This window comes from Corylus avellana, chromosome ca7 (assembly GCF_901000735.1).
Source record: "Corylus avellana chromosome ca7, CavTom2PMs-1.0".
Taxonomy (NCBI): Eukaryota; Viridiplantae; Streptophyta; class Magnoliopsida; order Fagales; family Betulaceae; genus Corylus; species Corylus avellana.
Window position 1 is genome coordinate 25,881,481 of NC_081547.1, and position 21,935 is coordinate 25,903,415.

A 21,935-nucleotide genomic window follows, 5' to 3' on the forward strand; every position below is an offset into this window, starting at 1 on the left:
TTTTTTTTTTTTTTTTTTTTTTTTTTTTTTTTTTTTTGGGTGAGGTAGAAGTAGAACGACGATGTTGTACTTGTCGCATAAGATTAAACTCTTTCAAATTCAAACATGAGTATATACTTAATTAGTTCACATGCGTAATCTTAAGGGTTTTGATTGATCCAATTCAGCATTTTAATATATATATATAATAATAAAATTAAAATAAAAATAAAAAAAGCTTCTAGAATTTTATATTGTTCTTCAGTCATCAAAATCAATCTTCTTGTCTAAAATTCTAAACTCACTTCTTGGGAATCTAAATCAAATTATTTGCATTAGCTTTCGATCAAATTTGTCATGCTAGAAGATATGATACTCATATCCTCAGGGAATCCACACATCTTGCAATATTGCATTGACCATATTAAAGCATATCTTAAAGAGTTTTGGGTCATTAAGATGTTACATTTTGTGAAGATGACATGAAATCCCATTGAAAAAGAGCAGAGAACCAATCGATTAAGAACAAGTCAAAATGAGATTAATTCTATGATTATTCCAAGCTGTCAAACGCCAATCACTCATTATTCAAGTAATAGAGAAGCTTCCCATCTGGGGATACAAGTGGAAGACGATTATTCAAATATTCAAAGTATTTGATATATTAATATTAAAATTGGTCAATCAAACAGGCGGCACTTCCGGCCATGCCCATGCCAAAGATCCCCCGAAGACTTTTCTTCATATCTCTAGGCCTCCGGCAGCCGAAAAAGAGAGAAAAAGAGCGTTGGCGACGAAAGGGTATTTCAATTAATTTGACTGCATTAAGACTAGAGATGCCGTAAATATTGGTGGATTTGAGTTTTTTAACGTCTAATCCATGTGCTTTACATCCTACAGGACTTCGTGTTTTTACAGAAGCTAACGAGAGTCTCTTGTCTCTCAGAACCTTCGGTGGTTCCTCGCGTGGACATTTGCTGCTTCATCATTATTTTCCTGGAAACAAATGCTAATTATCTCGGAAGTTTCTCGATATGGAAAAAAGAGATGTTCTTACAAGGTATTAGGGCATTGTACTATTCTTTTTACTTACTATATTATATGATACCTAGTATGGTTGAACAGTTTTCTTCGTATCGTGCCAATACGAATCGATAGTTTTTATATTTTTACGAGTGTTTTGTATTTTAAGTTGTTTATTAATATTTTTGACTTAGAGAACATAAAACAAAAAATCATTAACAAACATGACCTAATTAATTATGTATTTAAACCACAAAATAATGATTAGGATTTTAAGAACTCTATCTTATAAAGTTTTTTATTCTAAAAAATCCCGATTCATAAAAATAATACAAAAATAGAATTATTTAACAATCACTAGCTGGCTATACAATTAAGAAAGCCACGTAACTTTTTCCCTCCAAATCCCTTCCCACTATCCTATTTAATAAATTTCGGATTTTTTTTATTAACCAAAATGTTCTAATCAGACACTTAATCATGTGTATATAATATTTTATTTTATTTTTTTCTATTTTAAAAAAGAAACTCTAAATTCCTAACCAATTAACCGTTGACAGATTTATTTCTTCCTTTTGAAATATATATATATGACAACTACTTATCGAATATTAAATATTTCTTCCACGTTAACAAGATACATGTTGCACAAAAAAACAAAAAACTAAAAAACAAGATACATATAAATTTTTTAACGATTCAGATGTTGACATTACCTCACCATTATTGCAATGGACCACGAGTCAATTAAATACAAGTGGATTCTTAATTTAGGAAAGTAATTATTTTAAAAATTACTATTAAAAAATAAGGATTTTAAAATACACTATTTGAAAACACAATTTTTAAAAACTCAGTTACGTGTTTTAAAAAAATCGTTGTTTGATATTTAAAATCGTAGTTTTAACTTTTAAAATAGTGTGTTTTTAAAACCGCACCATCTTGCATGCGATTTAAAAATGCACACGCAATCAATATACTTTCTATGAATTGTTTTAAAATTGTAGGAAAATGCTAGGCATTTTTCTCTTGTTCTCATGGTTCTAGGTGAATATTATTTTTAAAAAATAAAAGCAAAAAAGAAAAAAGAAACTCACCCCACCGATCTCTTATTTCTCTCACCCAATTTTTAAAAAATAATATCAGCATAAGATCAAGAGAATACCTAACATTCTCCAAAATTATATTTTTGAATCACATTCTCCAATGCACTCTTACAAGAATCGATAGCATTAATTAGAAATTAGTTAAGAGATATCACTCGTTTATATAATTCAAATGAAATATAATTCAAATGAAATAGAGAGCATAATCCCTTTTAAGAAGGTTAATCATACAAAAATTAAGCTAAGTACTACAATTAATTAAAGCATGAAGCATTAAAGAAGATGGAAGAAGATGCATGGGTACGAAAAGGAGGGGTGGTTGAAACTGAGATATCAAACTCTTCCTTTTTCTTGATCCAGTTTTGTTGTACCTAATTCCTCCATCAAGTTGGTTGCTGCCATCCTAATTCCTATGGCAGCAGAGAATTAGAGGTACCGTCCAATTGAAGAAAACATTGTCATTCTTTTTTTTCAAACAGCAGTTAAAATCCTGAAAAACAACTTCATCTAAAACAAATGCATTTTACATTTTATTTATAATGTTTATTCAAATATAAGGAAGCATGCATGTTTATTCAAAGGGTAGCTGAGTACCATGTCTCATGAAACAGAGGTCTTTAGTTTGAAATCCCTCACGTCAAAAAAAAAAAAAAAAATTACCCTTCAACCAAAAACTAATTTCTACGTACCAAATGCTACAGAGAACCACGCTATGGGCCTGTTTAGTGTGCGTACAGAGAACCACGCTATGAGCCTGTTTGGGTTTTTGAGGAGTCTAAAAGTGCGTTTAATACTTAAAAAATCTGTTTGAAAAAAAAATACCCGTTTAGTAAAAAAAAATTAAAAGCGCTTTAAGGATAAAAGCAAAAGATATAAAATATATATTAAATATATTAAAAAGCAGAAGAAGGAGAAAAAAGAAAGAGAGCGGAAGTATATAATGGACTACATTGTATTAAGACTGATTAAAATAAAGAGTATTATAGAGGCCTCTAGAGAGGCTATGAGTGATAAGCAAGTAACTTAGTAGACTAAAGAAAAATAAACTTAGTAGGCTAAAAAAACTCTATAATCCATAAGAAAGAAGATATAAATATATATTAAATATATTAAAAAGCAGAAGAAGGAGAAAAAAGAAAGAGAGCGGAAGTATATAATGGACTACATTGTATTAAGACTGATTAAAATAAAGAATATTATAAAGGCCTCTAGAGAGGCTATGAGTGATAAGCAAGTAACTTAGTAGACTAAAGAAAAATAAACTTAATTAGTAGGCTAAAAAAACTCTATAATCCATAAGAAAGGAAATAACCCTAGAATAATATCTATTATATTCTTAACAAATTAAGCCCCAATGTCAATCCTGCTGACGTAACCGATGATTTTGGTAGTTCTGGTAGATTTTGATATTAAAGATGGTATAATGAATAAAGGACATATTTGCCATGATTTGTGAATCGTGAAAGTAAATTCGTTGATCAAATATGAAAAAAGTGAAACTTTTGTGGGTGAAATGATAATATTATGCAATACGAGTCTTATTGCAAAAAAATATTGTTGAGTTGGCTGAATTACCTTTTTGAATAGTTCGGCGACCCATAAACGATCACCTTCAAACTAGCTATTGAGAATAGCTTAATCATCCCGTGACAAAGGGCCCTTGGGGTTGGGGGTGGTAGCTGCAAAATGGGAGTGGTTTTAATTTTAATTTTTTTAAAATTTTTTATTAGGCATATGGACACGTGTCGAGTTTTAGGGTGCTATCGTGAATTTTTGTCAAATTTTAGAAGGAAGTTAGACAAAGGTATTATCTTCATCTTTATCCATAACGGAGGTAATAGCTGTGATAAAAACGAAAACCGAATGAGCAAAAAATAAAGTTGTTAAAAAATAAGGATCGGGGCAAAAAAATATTTAACCCACTACAAAAAAAAGGCCATTTTTTGACGTGGCAAAAAATTCCTTTTGACGTGGCAAACAGTAAGAATTTTTTGCCACGTCAGTAAATGCTGACGTGTCAAAAGTGGCATGTCAACAAATTTTTTTTGACGTGCCAAAAGTGGCACGTCAACATTTATTGACATGTTGAAAAAAACACGTCAGTATTTACTGACGTGTCAATTTTGACACGTTAGTAAATTTCAATCTAATTTAATTTTACAATATTTTAAAATAAATAACTAATTAATCTTATATTTACTGACGTGTCAAATCTTGACACGTCAGTAACTGTTGACGTGCTGTTTTGACACGTCAGCAATTTACTGACGTGGCAAAACAGCAAGTCAACAATTATTGACGTGTCAAATTGACACGTCAGAAACTATTGACGTGTCAAATTTGACACGTCAATAATATATATATATATATATATATATATGGTTTAATTCATTTATATTATTGATATAAATAATATATAATATATATGATCCCAACATTCTCAGGTTTAATATTGTACAATATGATCGATCCCAATTAACATTCAATAAAATTAATTTTTACAAAACAAACACCAGTACTTTACTTCTCTTTTATAACACCGTAACCCATTTCAACATTCAAAAATATAAGAGAATTAATTTCTGACTGTTAGTCATGCTTTAATCGGTGTTGAAGTTAGTTTTGGTGGATAGTTTGTGATTGATGTTAATGGATATGATGTATGTTATTTGATGGAAAAATTGTATATTATTTACATGGAATTGATGGCCGGATAGATTGAATATCAGGTTAATCGTAATACAAAATTCGGGTATAGTCCCGAAAAAATTCACAAAAAATATAGGGGGGGAGGAAAAAAAAATTTATAAACTAACCAAATTTTTTACGGCGTGCGAAAATGACCGTGGGAAAGCAGCGTACTGGCGTGCCAAAAATGACCGCGTCGAGAAATTTACGGCGCGTGTTGGATTTAACACGTCAGGAATGTCTGACATGCCATATTTGGCACATCAGAAATTCCCAATTCCTGACACCCACAATCTTGACGCATAAAACACGTCAAAATTGTCCCATCATGAGGGTTTACTGACATGTCAGACAACCTGACACGTCAGAAAACGTATGTCAATAAAAAATCGTTTTCTTGTAGTGACCTTTAATTCTCCTATTACCCAAACTCTATTTGTTGCCTTATATATATATATATATATATATATATATATATATATATAATGTGCCACCTTTATAAAATAGGCCCTTCGGACTCACCCCTATAAAGTAAACTCCAGACACTTACAATATACCACCCGTCCTGACTCGAACACAAGACCTTGAGGTATAACATTCGAACGGCCGGTGCAGGACATTTGTTTGCTTATTCATCTACAAAAAGCGAAATCTGACGGACTAACATTGATTTCGTGTTGGGTTCGAATGGTTCCTGGTGATGGAGGCAATTGCAATGATCTTTGCTCTTGAATCTCCTTCTCTTGCTCGGAATGCATAGAGTCTTCGTGTCCACTTTGTTTCCTTTGGAATTCTAAGTCTTCCATCTCAAAATGATCATTAGGAGCTGTGTGCAAGCTGTCGAGGCTGCCATACTGATAGTTATGCTAGAGGTGAATTGGTGAATTTGCCTCAGAATGATGGCCATGCTTAGATTTCTTTTTGGCCTTGCGATGCCAGCTTTTTAATACTGTTGCCACTCCATCATTAAAAATGGTAGAATTCATGGAAGAGCCCATCTGCAAAAAATCAGTCCAAAGAATAATTAGTCAAAGGCTATGCATATTAATTTTTTAAAAAAATTTTCTTAACCCCAAAAGGTTGGCCTAGTGGTTGACGATTGTGGTCTTAGGGAGTATCACCCATTAGATTCCAAGTTTGAGACTTGCTAGGTACAAACTCTCCGTTATGGCCACACCCTCTGGTGTAAAAGTTAGAGATTTATTTTGGTCCGTGTAGGAAAACTTTCGAGAATGCGGTGCACGGGTTCGAGGTTTACTCTGTAGAAGTGGATCCTTCCCCATCATAAAAAATTAAAAATAAATAAATAAATAAAATTGTGTTTTCTTATATTCTCACAAAAATGTGAAAACTGCTTTTTAATGATTTGTGTTTTTTGCAAATATATTTGCTTCTATATTTGTATTATTTAACCTTTGAAGCCATATTATCATTAATTTCTCACCCGAATCACGAGAGCATAGAGCGGCAAAGTCACATAACTGCATAGAACTTGTGTGATGATCCTGAAGGAAGTGCCAAAGTCGTATAGCATTAGCAATTCTTAAACTTAATTAACGCATTAATCATCCAAATAACTACATCTTAACAATGGCACCATGCATGGCATATGGAATTCCATGGATGTGCATTAATTTGTGAAAGAACTCACCCCGTTGAGAGTCTGATGACCTTATCTTCAGTGCGCTTATGGAAGCAAGAATTTATGCCAAATGCATACTGAAAGAGAAGAAAAAAATATGACAGGAAAGTTAGGGAAAGCTCTCAGCATAAGCTTCTCTTGTTGCTCAATTCTAAATTCTAAAAATAGATGCTTTTCAGCAATGCCAATGTCACATGTGCCGGGACTTTGTTTCTTAGTAAAGACATCATTAAGAGTATGTTTGTGATTGCATTTGAGAAATAGAACTTTTAAATTAAAAAGCGTTTTCTGACAAAAGCTTCATTTTTAAGCTTTTACCAAAAGTGCGTTTTGGTCATTTTTTTGGCTTTTTAGATCCTTAAAAACACTTCCAAATTTTTTTACGAAACCGATACTTTTTTCTTTAAATAGATTTTTCGAGTGTTCAATACACTTTTAGGCCCCTTAAATGTAACCCAAACAGCCCCTAAGTACTTTGTGAATTGATTGATTAAAGAAGTGAAAGGCTTACCATACTCCACGCATAGAAGGCGAGTTGAAATGCATTCTGCAATTAAAGTCAAGACAAAGAGGGCAAAAGCCAAAGGCTGATATTAGAATCCAGATAGCTTGAAAGCGTTTGAGATTGCTTTAAAAAGTTTTAAAAGTATTTTTAGTACATAAAAAGATGTACCAAGCAAAAATGGATCTAATGGGTAAAAACTTAAAAAGCACGTTTTGACTTTTTTGCTCTAAAAAAAACTCGAAACTACATTTTGAGCAAAGCTTGAAAATGAGGTTTTTTTTTTTTTTTTTTAGAATTTTTCTGTAAACAAAAGCTTTATTTCTCGACGCAATCTCAAAGAGACTGTACTATGTAATTTGTTGATGTATTTGAGAAATACCTGAAAGAGAACGAAGTGAATGAGATAGAGAAGGAACCGAGGGTTTCCAAACCAGAAGAGGTCATCACCTGGTTGTACCACAGGTGTACCCTTAATCACATCTCCTCTCTCTTGAATTCTTAGCCCCATTTTTGTAATTATTACTTGTAGCTGTGTACCCACCAAGAGGATTACCTGTAAAATCACAACAAACCACATGATTTTCCATTAAACCAACAACCCAAAAGCTTAGATTGTAAACAAAGCCGATAAAAGAACAAAGTTTTCCTCCAAAAACCCTGGCTATTAAAATGGGTTGGAGGAACCGGACAAAAAAAAAAAAAATTAGGAAACCAGTTGGTTTCTGTAATTGAGCTTACAATCAATGGGAGAAATGGTAGCCATAGATAAGAATATCATCCTGTCCAAACATCGATATTTCTTAGTCAGTAGTAGTTACTAAGGCAGCCCACAACATATTTGGGCTCAAAAATGAGAATGGCACACAAAGAATGAACACTACTTGGCCCGCAACGGGACAGCTCGAATGATCGACTCGTTTGCTTAATATCATCGGTTATTCGAGTCTTCACTCAACCGATATACGGTTCTTACGGACAAGGTCGTGTATTTAGAGTTTGCCCAACAAGAATATCAGGAATTGGCCTTGCCTTCAAGGGTTCTACGTCATTAAAAAGAGAGATAGTATGATAACCAAAAGGTAGTATTTAGCTTACCATATGCGTTGGACAATAGGGATAAAACTGCAAAGCACCATATTTTTGGACTGCAAATGAGAGGTAAAGTTGGGATTTTAAGATAATTAAAAATCAATCAAAGAAGCAAAGGCCTTTTAAGTGCTTGAGCACCAACCTTATCCCCACCACGAATTTAAAATCAGCTTCAAGTGCTCTCTGGATGTATTTTTGAAAATCAAACATTGTTTCACTTCCGGGTGCCAAATGTGCCTGAAGTCATATAATGTAATAAAATAACATTGGAATCTCTTTCCCAACTACATGTACAAAAAATCTGACTTTTAGTGGATTAAACGTACCACGATAAATCCATATCTCAATGTAATGTAATCAACCTTAGTAATTGATCTGAAGAATTGTCTGAAGAAACAAACCTGATAGGAGGAGAAAAGAGTCATCAAACAACTGTAACCTTTTATGCCCTTAAATTTCAAAATTGAAAAATAAACACAAGTTTCATTACTAAGGCTTCGTTTGTTTCGGCATCAAATTTTTTTCTCAAAAAATGTTTTTAGCTGTGATGTAGACTGTGCAAATGTAGATAGTAATTGCATTATGTGGATGTGGATATCCTTTCCTCTACATTTATCCCCGCAGATGGTGACTTCAGGGGTTTTAAGGGGAGGAATTTGTAACACCCTAGTTCCATATTGAAAAGATGAGTTGCTTACGTTGGCACATTTAGTCAATTTGGAACTTCCTTAAAATTACTTTTAAAGTTCAATTTTACCTAATAAATAAGCAATGTGGAACGACTTAGCGCCAATGAACATATCTTATAAACTATTAACTCTGTGTGACCTACACATCTTTTCTCAATATGAAACTAGAGTGTTACGCTAATGATATCTTGAAAATCGAACATTGTTCTTAAAAAAATTAAAATAAAAAAAATCCAACATGTAATATAGAGCGCTCCACCAATTATTAATTATGGCATACATTTTGGGGGAGATTGATATTTTCCATCGATTATCATTCCTCCCACCTCACCCATTGATAATTGCTTCAATTGCAGGACTAAGACCAAGAAATAGGGTTGTAATAAACTAGTCTCTTCGACAATCGGCTTGTTTAAACTCGATCTTAACTCAACTCGTGATTACAGAAATTGGCTCATGACGGTAGAAACTCGCTTGATTATTAAGTGATACATACCCGACTTACTCGCCCGACTCGATTAAGGCTTGTGAGCCTAACTCAAACATACACATATAAACATGTTTATATATATATACACACACATATACTAACTTAATATTATTATTAAGCAACAAACTAACTATGTAGTTAAGTAGTTAATTATAGGATTTCAATACTGACCATCCAAAGGGAAACCGTTGACTTGCTCCAGTAGGTTAAGTGCCTTCGTCCAAATGATGTTTCCCTTGCAAACCTAAACCGCTCGTGATCTGCATCATATAAATCATTTTCCATAACCATATATAATCTCTTTTACCAAACTATATTAAAAATAAAAAAATAAAAAAATAAAAATCCTACAATTTATTTTAAATTAAATTAGCAACAGCAAATCGTGACATATGAAATAAAAAATAAAAAATAATGAATAATAAAAAAAGAGATATTAATCTTTTTTTTTTCATACAAAATTTGCTCACAAAAGCAATTTACAAAGTCATCTATAATGTTGACTTTGTAGTAGAAAAAAAGTGGACAAGTCTTTAACGGCATAGATCGACAGTGCGATCGAGTCACTTTCGGTAAATTAGTTTTGTGTTCATATATAGCATTATCCAAGAAAGAGAGGGGTTTGACTACTCTGTGGAGCACCTGACCAACTCCGTAAGTGACATTAATTTCATTAATTGAGTAAAAAAAAAAAAAAAATTTTAAAAAGATGTTTCAATTACTACTGCTTTTACTATAATTTATTTTACAAATTAACGTGACATAATTAAAGAATCTATGGTTAAAACCAGTCACTAACTAATTTAATTGAAAAAAAAAATTCTTAATTATTTCATCAATTATAGCCTATGACCTTAGTTTATAAGAAAACTTATAATAAAAACTGTAGCACTTAGAAGTAGTCTTTTGTTTTTTAAGCAAGTTTTTGAAGAGCCGATTTGTTACCAATATGGCCTTGAGATTCAAGTGTCCTTGTTTCTTCCTCCCAAACCTTCCATCTTTTGATCTGCAATTTCCAAGAAGAATTTATCAAATCCGATTACAATCAATGCTGAAATTAAATCCTATAATATATTCTAACAAGAATCTATTCAAAGAAGAATTTAGATCTCGAGAGAAAGAGAAAGGGGTTGCAATTTGTGCATGTATATTAAAAAAGTACCTACCTTGGTTGTGCCCAAAGCCAGGGTGATTATGCAGTAGAGCACATGAAAAACGGCTAAGACAAAGATGAATATATGCAGCTGGTGAATCGAATACGCAGACATGAAGGCCACTTTACCCTGCAAACAACTCATCCCTCTAAATTCATATATATGAAAGCTCTGCTAGAAAAAAAACAAACAAACAAACTTATAAATTCAGCTTACCTTTTTGCATTTGTCGTATCCTTTTGTAGCTAATCTTCGACGACCACTGAAGCCAGAATAAAATAACTGGAGCAATTTCCGACCACTTTTGTCAGAATCTTTCTTCTCATCTATACGGGGATGCTAAGTGTCTCCCACACTCATGGGTATACACATCCTAGAAATGGGCTCTTGGAGCACTGTTAGGAGTAGGGATATGAATCCCAACAGCATAAGCTCTGACCAAAAACAAGAAAATAAAAATAAAAATAAAAAATCCAAGAAATTAAGAAAAATGGTTAATTAACCATTTTTTTGATGATCTTAATGTGTGAGATATATATATGTTGGAAATAATTTTGGATAGTGCACAAATTTTCATTGATATAAAATAATTACAATATGAAAATTAACAATAAAATCAATAAAATACAAGAGATAAAAAGTAGAGTATGGAAAGATCTCACAATGCTATAGAATCACGTAAGAGCGTTGTCCTTAAAGGTTGATTCGTGCCCCCCGGAATATATAACTCGGTGCAATCGGATCTTTTGATATGCAACCTCCCAAGATTAGAATATAGCGTCTACCTTCGTTAAGGACGCACTTTCAAGAACGAAAACTAATAGAACAACCATTTTATCAAAATAGATGAGGGACTTAAAAATAAAGAGATAATGATATAACATATAGTTTTATAACTTGAAATATATTTTTCTCAACGTGTTTGGCAACACCGTATCATTTCTCACAAAAAGTGATTTTTTTTTTTTTTTTTGGACATGTCCGTACAAGAAGAGGGAGGGGGATTCGAACTAGTGACCTCCACTTCATTAAGTGTGGTCCCAGCCGATTGAACTACCTCTTGGGGACCACAAAAAGTGATCTTATATATAGGCATAAGTGCTGGAAAACTTTTTAATATCATAAAGAAGTTCTAATGACCAAACGGTCATAAAGTAAAAAACTACAACTATAAAACTTGGTTCTCAAAATCCCATAAAAGGTTGATAACTCCAAAGGTTTAATAAATGGGTTAATGACCAAATGGTCATAACGTCAAAACTGGAAAACATTTGTTAATGCTTCAAATGATTTCCATAAAAGCTTGGCAATTAATTCCAACGGTCAAAACTGTAAAACTGAATTAAAACTCAAATAATATCAAATCATAAAATGTTTTCAAACAAATGTTTGTAACATATACTACGACAATATATATAGAGGTACCTGATTTGATCTTTTCAAGGGCTTCGTGAAGAGGTCCCTTGTGTTTGGCTTTTAGCCACTATAATTAATATATAAAGCATGCAAGAATTTTCAGTAATCAATCAAGAAAACAATACAAACAAAAGAGAATATATATATACAACCTTAATCAATAATATTTACCTTTCCAGTAGTTTCAATAATATGTTCAATGTTTCTCAAAAAAAAAATAATAATAATAATAATATGTTCAATGAAGATTGAAATGGCAAGCAACATGAAGCAAACCACCGCAACTGCGCGCCCATGTTGGAGTTTCCGCCATTGTACGTTCATACTCACCTTTGTCCATCACACTGTATGTTGAGCAGGCTCTTGAGGAGATCACAAAGATCGATGATTATGTATATATACACGCGTGAATATATATACTTGTAGGTGTTGAGTTTCACGTTGAAAAAGTATAAAGAAAAATAATAGTTAATAAATCTAAATCGACCAAAACCTATTAGCTGAGGTTTTTGGACTAAAGTGGTGTTTAAATATGTATATTAATGTACTCTTGGTAAAAATTCTCAAACAATTGGATTAAGATTCCCTGAAATTCATTTTGAATTTGAGATTCTCAAATTCATAAATCTCAAAGTTCAGTGAAAAAGAATCTTAAAGAATAACTAAGATCCTCTCACAGCCCTCGAAGCTCCAATCGTTTCTTTTTCTCTAAAGACACCACATAAGCTAGGCTGGGGTGGTATCATCTTCCTAACTGCATCAAACTGAAACCTAGAAACCCTCCCACTGTGATACCATATAGGTAATCTATGCTTAGATGTTTTTCTTTAAATAAGTACAAGTGATCCATGCGCAAGTGTTCACCTAATCTACAAGTCATATATGGTAGAATATTCTAAATATAACTTATTTTAATTTCGCTAAGGATATCGCTATCCATTAAACCATAAAACAATTGGTCCAAACCCTAAAGAGTGAAAAGTTTGTTTCTTCACTTTCATTCTCTATGAGTTTAGTCGCCCAAGAATTTGCTCATCATAGTAAACTACTCTCTTAATTGATACCTGAAGTATGTCAAGACAAATGTTGCCAAACTGATCGATCAATGTTTGGATGGAAGCACATTGTCTCAAACTTGACTTGGGGTGGTTTGAAAGGGTAGTTGGGGGGAAAACGCAAGGAGAGCTTGTAAGATAAGCCATCATACATGGTCCCTTTACCACCCTCAATTGTGCCAATCCATGTAAAAATGCTCTCGCCCGCAGGAAATGCTGATACTCCAAGATCTCCTCCACTCATCTGCAGAAACAAAAGCTATTAGAGAACAAAGAACACCAGCCAAGAAAATGATAAGAAAAAAAGCATAACATGGAAGAGAAGGCAGACAGAATTACTCTCTTTTTCGTTGAATTGATGACAGCGTTCTTATCTAATTGGATTTTCTTGTAATTGGCCAAAATTTCTTAATGATTTATTTGCTATTTTTTAAATTAAGTTTATGAGTTTTTCAAAAAAAAAAAAATTACAATTAAAAAAACAAAAAACAAACATAAACAAATCCTAAACGAGCCGAGTTGCCCAAATAAGGTTTGAACGGGCTTTTTAACTAAGCTTAGGCTCAAACTGGGTTTGGATCAGACAATTCAAAAGTCTAGTTCGAACTCGTTGAAAATGTTGAGAAATAATCCCACTTTGCTTGTGGATAAAACATTGGGTATGTTTATAAGGAATAGGCAACTCTTTCTTATTGAACCGGTTTTATGAGATGAGTTAGGCTCACGAATTTTATCATGGTATGAGAGCCTACCACAGGACGAATAGGGCCCATACTACTTACCCCATGACAAGGACCATAAAAAATACCGGCCTATATGTGAGGGAGGGTGTTAAAAAATAATTATACATTGCCTGTAGACAAGACCTTAGGCATGTTTATAAGAAATGTGCAATCCTCTTTAATTGAACCGGTTTTATGAGATGAGTTAGACCCACAAATTTATTCAAAAAACACCATTCGAGCCAATAGCTCGACTCAAGCTCGAGCTATGCCAAGCCGAATTGGGACACACAAATCTTAGTTCGGCTCGAGCTCAAACTCGACTCGAATAAGGGTCCTTATAAACAAATCAGTCTTGAAATTCTAAAGTTCGGCTCGATTACCGCCGACATATGCATTTAGTACTTTTGAACTGTTAAAAAATACCCAAGTAATACTGAACATTTATAAATCAACCCATATGCCTGAAAATCTAACCTTTTTGACGACAATATGTGGTTGCAAAGCATTTAGTGCTCTTGTATAGCAACACACAAAATGTATTTAATTTGATCCTTACATCAAAAAACAACCTATAAAAAAAGGAAAATGTATAAGATGGATAATAAGAGCAAAATTTTGTGCTAGAATTATTCATATGTTCTTGGTCTAGAATCAATGTTAGTGTTTGTAAGTGTTTCTGCTTAAAATCATATTACTGATTTTTTATTTTTTATTTTTGTGGGCCATCCATCAGTCAACTTTTGTTATTATTATTATTAAATAAATGTAAAGCTTCATTAACAAAAGAAGACTTACTATCTCAAAAAATAAAATAAAATAAAAATAAAAATAAAAAACAAAAAGAAGATTACAAGTGAGAGGAGAAGTTATGTCATGGACAAAAAAAAATGTACATTGTGGTATAAGTGAACAACATTCTCCTATGATCCAAACTCTATTGGTGGGTATATATATATTCATCTGCGAAATGTGAATTCCGAGAGACTAATGTTGACTTCATGTTGGGTACGGATGGCTCCCGGTGTTTGCGGCAATTGCAATGGGCTTTGCTCTTGAATCTCCCTCTCTTGCTGCTGCTCAGAATGCATATAATCTTCTTTTTTGTATGAATAATGTGAAGAATCTTCCTCTCAGCTAATTTTTTCCCTACGGAATCCCAACTCCACCACATCCAAATGATCATTCTCAACATTTGACTTTCTCGGAGACGCGTGCAAGCTGTCGAGGCTGCTGTGCTGATAGTTATGCAGGAGGTGAACAGGGGACATCCTGTGCGTGGGACTGGCCGGCCTACTTGAAAATGGTGAATTTGTCTCAGAATGATGATGGCTTTGCCTTGTGTTCTTTCTGGCCGTCCGATGCCAGCTTCTTAATGCACCTGCCACTCGATCGTTGAAGATGGTGGGCTTCATGGAAGACCCCATCTGTCAAATCAGAGCAAAGAATCATTAGTCTCAAGTTGTTGTTAATTATCATAACTTGTTTTGTTGTGTTAATGTGTAATCGTGTCTCACCTGAGTCACTAGAGCATAGAGTGGCAAAGTCACATAACTGCAGAGAACTTGTATGATGACCCTGAAGAAATTAAGTGGCAATTAATGTTAATCAGCCAGATAATAACATCTTAACAATGGCAGCAGCATATGGAGTTAATTGATAAGAACTCACCCCACTGAGAGTTTGATGACCTTATCTGCAGTGCGTTGGTGGAAGCAAGAACCTGTGCCAAATGCCAACTGAAAGAGAAGAAAAAAATATGGCAGGAAAGTTAGGGAAAAGCAAGTGTGTTGGCATCTTCTAAGCATGCACCAAATTGATAGAATAGATAAGTAGAAGTGAAGGGCTAATTACCACACTCCAAGCAAAGAAAGCCAGTTGAAATGCATTCTGCAATTAAAGAGGGCAAAAGCGAAAGGAAGATGTTAGAATTAGTATCCCAGATAGACTATTATGTAATTTGTTGATGAATGTGAGAAAATTGTACCTGAAAGAGAACGAAGTGTATGAGAAAGAGAAGGAGCCGAGGGCGTCCAAACCAGAAGAGGTCATCACCTGGCTGTACCACAGGTGTACCCTTAATCACATCTCCTCTCTCTTGAATTCTTAGCCCCATTTTTGTAATTATCACTTGTAGCTTTGTCCCCACCAACAGGATTATCTGTAAAAGTCACAGCAAACTACATGAGATCTTCTATTAAACCAACAACACAAATGCTTAGATTGTATAAAGAGCTCCAACCCAGATAAAAAGAATGTAGGAAACAAGTTTGTCTCTGATTTGGAGCTTACAAACAATGGTACAAATGGTAGCCATAGATTAGAATGCCATCCTGTCAACACATAGAAGGAAACATTTCTTAGTCAGTTGTAGTCACCAAGGCAGTCTATGATAAATTTGGACTCAAAAATAATGAGAATGGGGCTCGCGAGAGTTAGCTCGAATGGTCCACTCGTTTGGTTAATACCACGAAATCGGCTATTCGAGTCTTCACTCAACCAATACACAGTTTTTGTGTGTCGGGTCGTATGCTTACCATATGCCTTGGACAGTAGGAATAACACTGCAAAGCCCCATATGATTGGACTACACATGAAATGTAAGGTTAGAATTTTAAGATAATTGAAAATCAATCAAAGAAGCAAATCCCTTTTAAGTGCTTGAGCACCAACCTGATCTCCACCACAACTTTAAAATCCTCTTCGAGTGATCTCTTGATGTACTTTTGAAAATCAAACTTTGTTTCACTTTCTGGTGCCAAGTGTGCCTAAAGTCACATAACATTGGAGCTTCAATTATCAATGTGAATTTGGAATCCCCAAGTGCACAATCAACCTTTGAATTTTTTATTTTTAACTGAGGCTGATTGGCACTAGTTTATAACATTAGCAAAATAAAATAGCTGTGGGATAAAAGTGTGGTTTCTAGCATTATTTTTAAATTAAACGTACCATAATAAATCCATGTCTCAGCGTAATGTAATCAACCTTAGTAACTGTTCTGACGAATTGTCTAAAGAAACACACCTGATAAGAGGAGAAAAGAGTCTTTCAAACAATTGTACCACAACAAACTCTTTATGCCCTTAAAAGTTCAAAACTGAAAAATAAAAACAACTTTCTCATTACTAGGAAAATGTACTTGGAAGTCCCTATTGTACTTAAAACCGGTCACTTTAATAATTTTGGTGAGGCAGACAGAAGATTGATGGGCCTACTCAAACTTTTGATGAGGCAACCAGTCAGTATCATTATGGGGCATTTTGAAAATTTACCTAAAGAATATGTTTCGCCTGCAATTTTGCAAGATAAATGCGCATTTTTAAACAAAATCACCTAAAGTATTCCGTTTGAAAGTGAAGTTGAACAAAATATCGGTTGCAAAACACGAAGAAAAAAGAAAAAAAAAGTTATGGTTTTAAAATACTGGTCAAATCGCATGTTTTGAAAGCACGCCAGGTTTCGTATTATAAATATATAGAGTAAATTTATGTAACAAATCATCCAAATACAACTTAATTCCTGAGTCTTTGTTAATTATGATTGTAAAATTTAGGAAAATGCATTTTACCCCCCTGAAGTTTCAGGGGTTTTGCAATTTTAACCCCGAAGTTCAAAAAGTGGCAATTTACCCCCCTGAAGTTTCAAAATTTGACAATTTAAACCCTCCGTTTGTTTTTTCCGTTTAAATGGACGGAACTCGGCGCACGTGCTCCTCACGTGACATTTTCACTCAAAACCTTCCAATTTAGCCCTCAGTAATATTACATGATGAACCCAACCCCTTTTCAACCCCACCCACACACTTTGCTCGACATTCCCTCCAAACAAACCCACACACCCCCACGGAAGCACGACAAGGTGAAGAAGAAAGTTCCAAAGGCGTGGTCCCCTCGTGTATTGAAGCAGCAAATCGCGTGGTCTCCTTTCGTTTCTACCCCACCCACACGACACATCACGACAACACCCAGGCGACAATTTCGGTGAAGTTGTTCGTGGTCCCCCGTTCGTGGTCCCTTGTTCGTGGTCCCATTGCGTGGAGAAAGGGGACAGCAGAAAGCAAACAACTTGTGCCCATAAATTTCGGTTGCTATCTAGGTATGCCCCAATTTTACAACTAATTATCAACCATCTACTTTAGGGTTTTTTGTAAAATTGGGAGTTTTGGGGGTTTAGGGTTTAGGGTGTTGAATTGTTTAGGGTTTACAATGCCCGAATATTGTGAATTGTGAAATATTTTGGGTTCATCATTTTTTGTCGGTATGCCCCAATTTAGCAAGTAATTTGGACCATGTACTAGGCTTTTTTGTTTATTTGGGGTTTTGGGGCAATATTGGTTTTGGGGTTAGGGTTTAGTGTTGAATATTTTGGGTTCATCATTTTTTGTCGGTATGCCCCAATTTTGCAAGTAATTTGGACCATGTACTAGGCTTTTTTGTTTATTTGGGGTTTTGGGGCAATATTGGTTTTGGGGTTATTGTGAATTGTTGACTATTTTGGGTTCATCATATTTTGTCGGTATGCCCCAATTTAGCAAGTAATTTGGACCATGTACTAGGCTTTTTTGTTTATTTGGGGTTTTGGGGCAATATTGGTTTTGGGGTTAGGGTTTAGTGTTGAATATTTTGGGTTCATCATTTTTTGTCGGTATGCCCCAATTTTGCAATTAATTTTGGACCATCTTCTAGGGGTTTTTGGGGGGAATTTTTTTTAGGGTTTAGGCTTCTTCCAATTGAGTTACAATTTTGAACCCCCCATTTCTGAAAATTGCAATGGGAAATGTCAATTCTATGTTGTGAATCAAACTTTATTTGGATGAGATGCGCACACACACACACACACACACACACACACACACACATATATATATATACTTGGAAGTTGGATGAGGGACAAATGTAAGCAACCACATATTGATTTTGGTTGGAATTTAAAGTAAAAACAGTATTGGTGTTTGGCTATACATATCTCTCTGTTTTTATAATGAAGCTACAATCTTGAAAGACTTGAACATATGACTTACAAATCATCATCATATGCTCCATCTCCTTGTTACACTTGTGATTATATTCACTTAAAATTGGATTTTTTTCTACTTCTTCCAATTGAGTCACAATTTTTGAACCCCCATTTCTGAAAATTGCAATGGGAAATGTCAATTCTATGTTGTGAATCAAACTTTATTTGGATGAGAGACACACACACACACACACACACACACACACACACAAGTTGGATGAGGGACAAATGTAGGCAACCACATATTGATTTTGGTTGGAATTTAAAGTAAAAACAGCATTGGTGTTTGGCTATACATATCTCTCTGTTTTTATAATGAAGCTACAATCTTGAAAGACTTGAACATATGACTTACAAATCATCATCATATGCTCCATCTCCTTGTTACACTTGTGATTATATTCACTTAAAATTGGATTTTTTTCTACTTCTTCCAATTGAGTCACAATTTTTGAACCCCCATTTCTGAAAATTGCAATGAGAAATGTCAATTCTATGTTGTGAATCAAACTTTATTTGGATGAGATGCACACACACACACACACACATAAAATATGTACCAGATAAAATGAGGGCCACATAGTAGTATAATTGACGTTTGTTGCTGGCATGCACCCACTATATATAATTTATTTATTTCGGTATTTCTTTTGTTTCCTTCAAATGCCGAGTTGGGATTGTTGGCTTTTGGATGGAATTAACCATGTCAATTTCTATTGCATTGCCTATATGTGACATGTTATTGAGTTTGAAATTAATTTCAAATTATTAGTTTAGGATGGCCAATTGAATCAAATTATTCACTAAAAATGTTTATTTGGCCAATTCAAGGTTATTGTTTGAGGTCCACCATGGTGGTAGATTCAACAGGATACTTGGACGTGAGTACGTGGGGGGTGATGTGGCAGTACATACAGAGAGTGTTGACCCTGATGAGTTGTCATATTTCGAATTGGAAGGCATATGTCGACATTATGGGTACAACTCGGGGGATTTAATCTTTTTTCAAGAACCTGGTAAAAGTTTAGTCAATGGCTTGCATTTGATTACATCTGACCATAATGTACTATTTATGGTTGCTAAGCACACTGGTCATAACGTAGTTCACTTATTTGTTGTTTCTTTCGGAGAGGGTGTAGTTGATGAACAAGATGAGGAGGATGAAGATGAGGATGGAGGGAGGGTTGACCCTAATGACGCTTGGTGGCGTGATAGGATTAGTGATGATGAAGATCTTTTTGATGTAGATCTTGATGACATTGATAGTGGGGCTAGACCATCAAATACAAAACCAAATAGTCAGAAAGAGGAACAGGATGGGGATGACAGAGGTGTTGAAGAGGGTGAGGATGCTATAGGCGATGGACATGATAGAGGTAATGACGAGGGTGATGATGATAGAGGTGATGAACATGATAATGATGAGGGTGAGGGTGATGATGATAGAGGTGATGAACATGATAATGATGAGGGTGAGGGTGATGATGATAGAGGTGATGAACATGATAATGATGAGGGTGAGGGTGATGCTGGTGTTCTCGGAGGTGAAAGGGATGATGATGATGATGATAATGATGATGACAACTCCGAAATGGCTAGGAGTGATATACTTGCGTCGCCAGTCATCAGTGATGAAGATTGTGAAACACAATCTGCACGTGCAGTCGACTTTCATGCTATGGATCTAGTGGATCCAGTCATTAAACTTGAGATGAAATTCCCAAACATTCAAATGTTTAGGGAAGCTGTGAGGGTGTACAATGTGAAGAGGGGAAAGGATGTCAAATTTACAAAAAATGAAACAATGAGGTGTGTAGCGGTATGCAGGGATGCGAAATGTAAGTACAGGGTGTATGGAAGGAAGATGCCTGATGAAGAATCATTTCAAGTAAGATCAGTACAGTCTAAACACATATGTGGTCGAAAATACCGAAACACCATTGTCAACTCTTCTTGGATAGCACAGAATCTCATTGACAAGTTTAGGGTTCAGCCGAACATGCCGTTGGATGTAATCCAACATGAAGTGAAGGAGAAATGGCGTGTTGATGTGAGCCCAAGTATAATGTACAGAGCTAGGAGGAAGGCCAAACAAAGATTGTATGGGAATCTTGAGGACCAATATGGTAGGTTGTGGGACTATTGTGAAACCTTGAGGCATACTAATAGTGGAAGCTGTGTTGTTATGAAAGTTGATAGACCAAACCCCGATTTGCCTCCAAATTTTGGAAGACTATATGTTTGTTTGGCTGCCATGAAGAAAGGCTTTTTGGAGGGTTGCAGGCCGATCATTGGGGTAGATGGGTGCTTCCTAAAAGGACCGTTCAAGGGCCAACTCCTTTCTGCAGTTGGAAGGGATGGGAACAACAACATGTACCCAATTGCCTTTGCGGTTGTCGAAGCCGAGGTTAAAGACAGATGGATTTGGTTCCTTGAAACCCTTGTCTCTGATCTTGGTACCCATGACAGGCATGCTAGGCCTACATTCATTTCAGATCGACAGAAGGTAAATTGTTTTCTTGTTCACAACTTAAATATTCATGCAATTTCTTTGACTACTGTTTTGGTAACATAATATATATATATATATATATATAGGGTCTAATGCCAGCTTTTGAGGTTGTTATGCCCATGGTTGATCACAGAATATGTGTTAGGCATTTATATGCCAACTTTAGAGACATTGGGGGGCATCGAGGGCTGGCACTGAAGGAACAGTTGTGGTCTGCAGCCTCTTCATACACAGAATATGAATTCAATGATCATATGGAAGAGTTGAAGAAGATGAATGAAGCCGCATATGAATATTTGAGTCAGGTTGACCCTAGTACATGGTCTAGGGCATGGTTTAGTGACTACCCAAAGTGCGACCTCCTAGTCAACAACATCTATGAGTGTTTCAACTCATATATTTTGAAGGCTCGTGAGAAGCCCATGTTGACCATGTTGGAGATGATACGGAAGAAGCTGATGCGGAGATATCAAGCTAAGAGGGAAGGGATAAAGAAGTTGACTGGGAAGTTAACCCCCAGGATTGCTGCAAAGTTGGAAGAAATTGGGTTGCAAGCAATTGACTGCATTGCACAGTATTCTGGTGATTCTATGTTTGAAGTTACTTGTCCGGATAATAGACAATATGTGGTAGACCTTGGTAGAAGAAGGTGTGGTTGTAGGCAGTGGGAAATTACTGGAATCCCATGTTCCCATGCAGTGGCAGCTATACTCTATGATTGTGGGGACCCTGAAGACTATGTTGATGAGTGCTTTACTGTTGAGGTCTACAAGAAGGCATATGCTCCAGTAATATACCCAATGCCCAGTGAGGAACAGTGGATAAAAACAAGTCATGATAAGTTGG

General features: G+C 35.0%; 2 pseudogenes; both read right to left on the minus strand.

Annotated features, from left to right (window-relative positions):
• Positions 1-5,377: 5,377 nt before the first annotated feature.
• On the minus strand, positions 5,378-12,121 carry LOC132186049 (MLO-like protein 6; annotated as a pseudogene).
• A 2,293-nt stretch (positions 12,122-14,414) lies between these two features.
• Positions 14,415-21,935, minus strand: part of LOC132188063 (MLO-like protein 6) — a 9,133-nt pseudogene continuing 1,612 nt past the window's right edge.